Source organism: Phodopus roborovskii, unplaced genomic scaffold, assembly GCF_943737965.1.
Source record: "Phodopus roborovskii unplaced genomic scaffold, PHOROB, whole genome shotgun sequence".
NCBI classification, from domain to species: Eukaryota; Metazoa; Chordata; class Mammalia; order Rodentia; family Cricetidae; genus Phodopus; species Phodopus roborovskii.
The window spans coordinates 15284325-15294825 of NW_026126408.1; the positions used below are offsets into that span (position 1 = coordinate 15284325).

General features: G+C 44.8%; 1 pseudogene; it reads right to left on the reverse strand.

The window, feature by feature from the left end:
• Window positions 1-1361: 1361 nt before the first annotated feature.
• LOC127220116 (60S ribosomal protein L29-like) lies at window positions 1362-1857 on the reverse strand (annotated as a pseudogene).
• Window positions 1858-10501: the final 8644 nt, after the last annotated feature.

Genomic DNA, 10501 nt, shown 5'->3' on the forward strand with positions numbered 1-10501 from the left:
TCAAAACAAAACCCAAATAAACTAATATATGTATACATAGAAGGTATTTGGAAATATAAAAGCAGATAAAGAGATACGATTAAAACATTAATAAAATAATGTCTAACTGGCTCCACTGAGTGATGGAAGACTTACCTGGCAGGTTGGAAGGACTGGATCCCATCTCTTGCAACACAAATTAAAAAATATAATTTCTTATACTACCATCAGATTGAGTAAATGTAAGAGCAGAGAAAATTACCAGGGATGGGCAAGAGTATCAACAGTACAACCCTTTTGCATTGCTGTGACCTCAAGGTAAGGGCAGAAGGATTTATTTAGTTAGTGTTTCAGAAGTTTTCATCCATCCCAGTAGGGAGGGTGTGGTGGGACAAGCTGTTCACATCACTGTGGGAGGGTGGAGTGGGGGTGTGTAAGGGGAGGAGAGAAAAGTGCTTTCTCCTTTCTCTCATTTACTCTATTAGGGTTCTGGCTGTGGGTAGTGGTACCCACATTTAATGTGGCTCTTTCTCCTTTAATTAATCCTCTCTGGAAATAACGTCCAACTCCCAGTGTTTCATTCACAATTAACTGTCATAGGCTGTAGAGATGCTCTCTGCAGAGCATATATCAGTGTTCCAAAGGACCACAGTTAAATTCCCAACACCCACATCAAGCAGCTCACAACTGTCTATAACTTCAGTTCCAAAGAGATTTCAAACTTCTGGCTTCCATGGGCACTTGCACTCACATTCCCATTACCACACTCAGACAGACAGACAGACAGACAGACAGACAGACAGACAGACAGACAGACAGACACAGACACACACACACACACACACACACACACACACACACTTAAAAATAAATCTTTAAGCTGGGCGGAGGTGGTGCTCACCTTTAATCCCAGCATTCCGGAGTCAGAGGCATACCAGCCTGGTATGCAGAGTGAGTTCCAGGGCAGCCAGAGCAACATAAAGAAACTCTGTCTCGAAAACCCAAAATAAATAAATAAGCCTTTAAAATATAAAAATTAGCACCATCAACCAACAAATGGACATTTGGCAAGTACTCAACCCCAGCAGCAAATACACTCAAGGATCTTTAGATCATTGACAACAGAAACCATGTCCTAAGGTATAAGCAAATCTCTGCAAATTTAGTGCCACTTTGAGATTGTGAAGGTCAGAGATAACTTTTGGGAGTTAGTTCTCTCTTCCCACTGTGGCTTCCAGGAATCGAACATAGACTGTCAGACTTATACTGTAAGAACTTTTGCTTAATGATGATCCATGTCACCACTAATTTTTTTTTTTTTTTAACAGATCTTGCCTCAAGTTTATTTGTAAAAACAGCATAGGGCACAGGGACTGGTGTCACACCAGTCCATCTGTTTTCACAGTGGCAGAAACCTTTTCTATGGAGCCTTGGTACCTTTGGGAGCCTGAGCTGGAGCTGCAGCCTGGGCCTTAGATGAAGCTGAGGCCTCTGCCTTGGTTTGAACCTTGGGCTTTGGTTGACAGAGCCTACAACCCTTGGCCATGTAGTTTCTAATCTTCTTCCCAAGCTTGGGGTGAGCAATGAAAGCCAGACAGCTGAGTTTGCAGCCGGGACCCTTTGGCATCTTAGGTTTTACCACCTTGGGCTTCACAAGAGCCTTGATGGCCTCCGCGAGTGCACTCATTGCCTTCACGTTGTTTGCCTGCATCTTCTTCGGGCCTTTCTTGTTGTGTTTCTTGGCAAAGTGCATGTTCCTCAGGAACTTGGGGTCAATCCCTTAAGAGATTCCTGTCTTTGCAATCGGGGTTTCTTGATGCCATTTCTGTGCCATTTCCGGGATTGCTTGTGTGTGGCGTGGTTCTTGGTCTTGGCCATGTCTGAACAGTATCCAGCCATGTCACCACTAATTTAAAAGAACTGAAAAGATAGTTTATTCTTTGACCTAGATAGAAGCTTCCATAAAGGAAGTTGCTACAACTGGCATCCTTAATGTTTACTAAGTCCAGCTTTGAGCTGAAGGAGGTCAACATGAGTGCACAGGACTTCAAGCTGTCCTTGTCCTCAAACTTGACTTTCTTCTTTGTTTGAAACAGGGACCCTCCTATGCCATCAGACTCTGGTAAGGACACCAGAGCATTGTCCTGGACTACACAATGAAGGAGTTCCTGCCTATGAATTTCATCCTCTGAGCTACTTTACCCTTAGTAGCTATTATTGGTGACAGCAGCACTTCAAACCAGTTTTCATTTCCTAGGACTTGAAGAGACAATCTTGCCAGGCTTTGGTGGTATATGCCTGTTATACCAACACTCTGAAAGAGACCAAGGCAGGAGAATTGTATTAAGTTTTATGCCAGGCTGGTATACATAGTGAATTTCAGGCCAGGCTAGTCTATGAAGTGTGTGGGGGTGGGGGACAGAGAGACAGAGATAGAGAGATGGAAGGAAAGAGAGAGAGAAAGGCAGACAGACAGAATGGGAGGAAGGGAGGGAGGGAAGGAGGAAGGAAGCAAGGAAGGGAGGAAGGAAGGAAGGAAGGAAGAATATCATGTTGCTTCAGAATTATCAGTCCAGGCTATGTCACGTCCCATCACCTCTCCTCACCATGTGGGGCTCCTCCCTCTGGGAATACACACTAACACTAATGGGTAAACCAGAGAGTGTCCACTGCCTTGAAGTCTCTTTTTTCTCTGCAAAGTCAGATGTTTCCTGGGGTTGTCACCTCCACCCTGCCTTAGTTTTTGGTGTCTTCCTGCTTCTTCATGCCTAGTAAGCAATTCCTCCTAGTAAAGGCTCTCAAGTGAGCAGCTATGGAGACAGTCTCACGTGACACCAGCTCCCACCCTGGAAAACACTTTTCAAGTACAGCTGTTGCTAATGAGCATAAGTCTGGTCAGCAGATGGTCGGCACCTTGAGGACCCTGTCGGGTGAGAGTTTGCTCCTCAGTAATCAGTTCACAGAAAGATGCATGGAGCATAGTGGCAGTAACGGCCAAGGCCCCACCCTGGCTCCATCCTCCCCTCGCCACCCTTGCTCTGGATTATTGCTTTCTTCCTCAAGTCCCACTCCTTTTCTGTCTCCTTTTAAATTAGCAATTGCAGTGTGCCCCTGTGTTTCACTTAGGACATGTACACTACAATCTATTTCCTGTCAACTTATGCTGTTTGACTTTTCCTGGGAAGAAGAAACATCTATTTATGTTGTGGAATATTAATTTAAGATTGTTACATTCATTTATACTGTGGGATATTTGTTTAATGATGCAAAGACATGTTACATTTGTTTGATTAAATAAAATTAACCTGGGGTTAGGAGGCTGAGTCAGCAATTAGCTGACAGACAGGAAGTGGTAGGGAGGAACCATGTGTAGCTAGGATTCTTAAGTGGGGGCTAAGCTGTTTTGGGAGACAGGAGTTAGAGGAGAAAGCTAGCTACTTGCAAGCAGAATTTCACCTCAGCCTTTGAATCCTGACTTTTGTAGAGGGATAGAATTCGTGATAAAGTTCCCTTTAATAGCTGTGAGAGAGCTGGTGCCTGAAGGAACAGAATTCCTTTCTGGCTACAGCCAGTGCAGAGGAGCCTCTACGGGTAGCCACAGAGTTGCAGCTGTCTATTAGGACAGCCGTTGCTTACAGGGCAGCTACTGAATTTAAAGAAAAGCAACATATTTATCACAGACAGGACACCAATGATAGACCAAAGAAATTTTATTCTACTCAACTCTAGCTTAGTGAACTAGTGAGTTGATTTCACTGGAGCCTGTGTGGCTGCATCTTTGGAAGCCCACCCCAGCATTAGTACCAACTCCCAAAAGCAACCCTAGGAGCCCCTGTACAACTTGCAGACAGTTCTGTTCATCTCAGTATCTTCTCCCCCGCAAGTGTTCACTGCTCTTATAACCTGGGAGAGGGACCTTGTGAATCTCATCCGCTTCTGAACTTCCTGTTTTATTGGCTTCCTGGGTCTTGAGAGCCTCTCTCCCTCAGGAATGTCTTAGTTCTGTGGAAACGGCTTCACAACAACTATATTCTATGGCAGACTGGGAGAGCATGCACATCAACTTTCAAACAGTGATGTATGGTTTTATTTACGCATGCTTGTTTCCTGTGAGAGCAGCAGTGTTGATTGCTAGGCTTTCTCATGCTCTGCCTTGCTGGCACCCAATAGGGTAATGCCTCCCAGCCCCTCCTAGATTCATGGCTGTCAACAAAATACAAAGGAAAATGATTTATCACTTCCAAGTAGAAACATCGAAGAATTGCTTTATGTCGCCATACACACAAATACACACACACACACACACACACACACACACACACACACACACACACACCCTGACCACTGCTTCTGGCAGCCAGTGACTTCCCTCCACCTTGTCTAAGTGAGGTGACGTGCAGCAGGAGTGCACAGTCACCTTGATGGAACAGGTGGCACAAACAAGAAATCAGCCTTGTTTCTAGTCACTAGCTTAGGTTAGGGCTTTATTTTGTCAGCACAGCAGGGCTCTGCACGTCCTCACTAATTCTTAAACTGGTTCTGAGTGCTCCTGTTTGCTTAGTGCAGGGTGCAGTCCTTGCAGCACTGAATGCTAATCGGATAGTGAAGAGACTGCACTCCTGTGACAGTCCACACAAAGGAACTTTGGGAGAGCACACAGCCCTGGGAACAGGTTGAAGCCCCTGCAGGTCTGGAGAGGCAATAATGAGCCTTCGAAAGCTGCAGCTGAGTGTAAGATCCCTCTGGGAGAGCTGAAGTGTGAAGCAACACATAATAAACATGCAAAGATAAGCACTCAGCCTAAAGACAAAAAGGTTCCTGAGATGGGAAAGCTAGCACTATCAATTGTTTTATGCCATTAACTTGTCTAAGACAGGCATGTGAATTGAAAAAGGAATATTTAGTAATGAGACAAGAAAACCAGGCATAATAGCATATGCCTGTAACCCTAGTGCTTGGGAAGTGAGCTTAACAAGCAAGAATTCAAGGCAAACCTGGTCTACATGAAACCTTATCTGAAAAATGCAAAAAGCGGGGGTGGGTGCTCAGCTCAATGGTAGAATGTCAGCACAGCATGTGCAAGGCCCTGGTATGCATCCCTAGTACCACATAAAGTAGCTTTTGCAGGAGCTGGAAAATGATAGGGGAGACTGGAGATGACCTGGGCCCCAGGGCTGAGAGACTGTCAGGTATGGCAGATGAATAGATGTTAAACACCAGCTGTACAGCTTTCATGTCTGTTGTCCAAAACACCAAACCACTACTTAGAAATCTCTTAGGAGATTGATCTCTCATTGTGTTCTCCCACAAAAGTGGATAACACATAAATACTAAATAGAAGAAACCTAGGCTGCTGGCTCCTACCTGTAACCACCACATTCAGAAAGTGGAGACAGGAGGACTGCCATGAGTTTGAGGCTTCCCTGGACTAATAGTGAGTTCCAGGTCAACCCAGGTTAGAATGAGACCATTTTTCCAATAAATACATAGAACAGAAGGAAAGGAGGAGGATGGGAAGGAAGGAGGGAGTGAGGGGAGGAGGGGAAGAGAAAAATACTCTATCAGAATCACCAATGCACACAAATTTCCTGAGACTATAAACAGTAAAATCAGAAAGTGGCAAGACAGGGATTCCATATGAGCGAAGCACAGGCTGTCAGTGAGAGAGGCTAGGAAAAAGCAAGTGCCAGATAACACACAGCACTGGAACCTAAGTTATGGGCGTTAGAGGGCAGCTCTCTGGTTGTGGGGAGAGTTGAGCAAAAGTAAGCAGGGTAGAATGAATGGGTGGGATTATCTCAGGCAAATGTCATTATTCATTCCAGTGAGACAACCAGCACTGGGTATGTAGAGAGCTCAGGTTCTCCACTTTCTGATCCCTGTGCTTCCTATGGTCTTTAGGGAAGGGACCTGGCTGTTCTCTACTGAAATACCCCAGCCCACTGAATGATCATAGTATATATACACTACGTCCTGAAGTCTCCTAATGACCATATAGCCTCTCTGGGAGAATATTCCTCTGCACCAACAGTTTCCATCTGGCTAGGCTCATTAGAAAGAGAGAATGACAGCTTTGCTCTCATCAGCAAAATAACAAGACAGAGGAAGAACGTTAGAGCGGACCACTGCAGTACCTATGAAGGGGCTCTCCAGAGTTTAAATGTCAGCCAGCACCTCTACTCACGAGATGTGAAGCCCTAGGTGAGACCCCCACATCTCTCTAATGGTGAGGAAAACATCCATCTAGGAAGAGTCGGCCCTATCTACTTTTATTTTTCAATGGAAGACTTATATGCATTTCTCAAACAAACGACTGTTTTACCTAGTTTTTAGCATGTTTCTCTCTCATGACTTGGGCACTATACATCTTTTTAAATGAATATATTCAGAAAAACTTGATATTTTATCACTGGTAAGCTTTTCCTACTAAGGATATGTAGGTTAATTCTGTGGAAATTTCTATGGAAAATTATACAAGTAAATTTATAGATAAAAGGTACATTTGGCACACAGAAAGATGCCCAGTAGTTAAGATATCTTAGTGCTCTTCCAGAGGACTCAAGTTCAGTTCCCAGCAACCATGTTAGGCAGATCACAACTGCCTGTAACTCCAGCTACAAGGTATCTGATGCCCTCTTCTGGTCACTACAGGTACTCACACATCTCTTCTCTCTGTCTCTCTCTCTGTCTCTCTCTCTCTCTCTCTCTCTCTCTCTCTCTCTCTCACACACACACACACACACACACAGACACACACACATGCACACCCCACAACTAAAAAATAAATCTTTAAAAGGTAAAAAGAATAAAAAGGAAAGATGACTAAGGTAGTCATGGCACTTGCCACCAAGCCTAATGACTTGACCTGAGTTCTGTTTCTGGAACAATATAATAAATAGGAGAAAAACCCAACTCCTCTAAGTTGTCCTCTGACCTCCACACTTAGGCCTGAGATATGCATACACACACACACACACACACACACACACACACACACACACACACACACACGATAATTTTTAACTTGAAAAGGTAAGAAAAGAAAGGTTGCTTTTCTGTCACTGTGGTAAAATGCTAACCAAAACTAACTTATAGGAGAAAAGAGTTTATTTAGTTTGCAGAAGACAGTCCATCATCACCAAAGTCAAGGCAGAAACTCAAGACAGGAACTTGGAGCAGAAACTGAAGCAGGGACCATGGAGGTAGGCCACTTACTAACTTTTGCAGCTACCTTTCCCATATAACTTTCGTAATCAAGCCCAACTGCCAAAGAATGACCTACTCACAGTGGGCTGGGCTTTCCTACATCAGTAAGCACTTAAGAAAATGCCTCACTGCCAGGGCACATACCAAGCAATCTAAAAGATGCAACTCCTCAATTAAAGTCTGTCTTTCCAGGTGTTGCAGGACCACTTAGCTTGCAGTTTGTGTTTCAAGTCCAAGACCAGGTGTCTCACTGGTTTGACCTCTAGTGAAGGTAGCAGATATCAACCTATCATGACAGGAGTATGCATGTGTAAAACATCTTACATCACCAAACAGGAAGTCAAACAGAGATTGGGAACTCACAACCACTTCTGAGAACATGCCCCCAGTGACCAAGGTGGCTACTCACTAGCCCTTACTTCCCAAAGGATCACTCCCACCACACCCTCAGACAGTGAATGTGAGTTAAGCCCCAGGCTGCCCCAAGGTTACATCACTCTCCTCTCCTCCAACCTCAGAGTGCTCTCAGAACACCAATTTAGGAGCTCTTGCAGGTTCTGTGCTATGCTCACTGAAGGTGACTTGAATCAAGGGTTTCAGGAAGGGGTCTTTGCCAGACAAGCCTCAGTACCTTGGTCAGCTGAACCTGGTTAAACACTGGAGGGAAGAGGATGGCTCTAAAATGTTGATGCTCTCTCATGATCGAGTCAAGCTGTAATTAATCCTCATTGCACTTGGCCTCTCCAACTCCAGGTGGCTTTCTACTCCTTTTCTATTTACAATTCATTCGTGATGGCCAGGTATTCAAATTAGACCCTGAAAGCAGGCTCCCTGCAGTGAAATAGCAGGTCTTCTTCTCACATCAAATTCCAAATGTTTCAAGGGCTTTTAGTCTAGCCCAATGCTTTTCCTTTTTACCACTCCCCCCATTTCATACAGGTCTGCATGTTCAGGTCTGCTTCACAAATGTGGATATTTCACTTCCTAGATGGATGTGACTAGGGCTTCCAAATGCCAGTAGTGCACTTTCTTTCAACAGGGGCAAGAGGCTGCCATCTAGTGCCCAACAGGGGTAGTGTGCACTTGCAGCAGGCCAAGAAAAAGTGGGCAAGGGTGTTGTACCTGTACCTGCCAATCTCCAGGAACACTGGTGACAGTTTGTCACACACTCAGACAAGCTGCATACATTAAGATGCTAAGAAAGCAGTGGGTGAGAGCGTTCTCCAGTGCGAAATGATGAGCTGCTCTGGTTTACCAGAGACTGGGGGTTACTAAAGATAGAGGACTTGCAGAACTGATATATACCAAGTCTATCTCCAGAAAACAGAAACAAATTGGTCACCCACCACATCTGAAAAGATGAGATGGCTCTATAGCAGGGTCTCTGAGAAACAAGAGATGTTGGATTTCTAGCTGTGGGCAGAAGCCACTGAGCTTCAGGAAAATGCTGACCTGGAGATAATGAGCAGGAAGAGGGTCCACTAGGAAGTGGACAAGTTATGGGGTTGTGGTGTAAATAACTAGCCAAAAATATCATGATCAAGAGACTGGGATGAAGATCTAGAGAGATGCTTCAATGGTTAAGAACACTAGCTGCTCTTCCAGAGGTCCAGGATTCAATTTCCAGCACCCACATGGCAGCTCACAACTTCCTATAACTATATGGGATTCAATTCCCTCTTCTGGAGTGCAGAAATACATGCAGACAAAACACCCATAAAATAAACAAGTAAGTCTTTGGGGAGGGGACTGGAATGAGGGCCAGCAAGATGACTAACTAAGCAGGTAAAGGCACTTGCCACCAAGTCTGACAATGTGAGCTCTTTCCCCATGGTGGAAGGAGAGGGCTGACTCTTGCAGTTACCCTCTAACCCCCACATGTGCTGGTTCTGTGTCCATTCCTACAGAGGTAACCCTGCTGATCTGGACAGTGTGTTGCTTTTGTAAATCCCCAGTGCAGTCTTAGGGTTTCACGTACACTCATTCCAGCCACATTCAACAAGTGAACAGAATCCAGCAATAAGCCTGTACTCAGAGCATGTGAGAGACAGAGGCAGAAAACTCAGAAGGTCAAGGTTACCCCCCCCCCGTCCCCAGATGCACAGGAAATTACAGGTATTTCACATGTGAGACCTGCCCCCAAACAAAAGCAAAGCAAGTGAACAAGAATGGGACATAGTGTAATTCCAGCATCTGGGAAGTTGAAACAGGAGGATGTATGTAAGCTTGAAGGCAACCTGGACTATACAGAGAGACTCCATCTTTAAAAGGGGTGTGTGGGGGTGACAAACCTTTTTGATTCAAAGACTGCCTTAGTTTCTTATCTATTGCTATGATAAAACAACACGACCAAGGCAACATAGAAGAAAGGGATTGGGGGTGCTTATGATTCCAGATAGATAGGGAGTCCATCAACATTATGATGGGGAACATGCCATGGCAGTAGGCAAGCATGGCACTAGAGTAGCAGCTTAGAGCTCACATCCAAGATCCAGAAGCAAGAGGCAGAGAAAGAGCACACTGGGAATGTTTCAAGTTGTTTGAAACCATGAAGCTGTCCCCAGTGACACCTCCTCCAAGGTGGCCACACTTCCTAATCCTTCCCACATAGTTCTACTAATGTAAGACCAAGTATTCAAACATATGAGCTCCAGAAGCCATTCTCATTCAAACCACCACACAGACCATGTGGCTGTGTGCCAAGCTCCTAGTGGACAACTGAACTTCCAGGTCAATTTGCTAGAGGAACCTCTGCCTCTAGCAAGTTGTTTGATACTGAACAAGTGACTTAACTGCTCTGAAGTTCCTTTTTCCTTACTATACTATTCTGCAGACCACATGAAACAGCCTATAGTGCACTCCCAAAGCAGGGCCTTGACTTTGACCAGTGCCAGGTAAACCACAGCAGCTGACCAAGCTTGGGTTTCTCCCTTTGTTTTCAGCTAGCCACAGATTAAACTCCATCTTCAATTTTAAGTTCCCACTGTCCACTTTACTTTCTGCTTTTCTTCCTACCCACTGGTCCTCACCCTCACGGTGGGCTGCAGAGTTGCAATATTAGGGGCAGTTAGAAGGGTTCCTGAGATTGTTCGTGCAAAGAAACAGAAGCAGGCCTGACACGTGCAAAGCTGGAAAGCACAGTCAGCCCTCTGGTTTTCTCACCTTTACTTCCCAGCCATCGTCCCTGGACTTTTCACCACTGTTAGAATCAAAGGGAAAATACAAAACAAAACAAAACAAAACAAAACAAAACAAAAAACAAGGCTGGGGATATAGCTCAGTACATACAGTGTGTGCCATGTAAATTTGATGATCT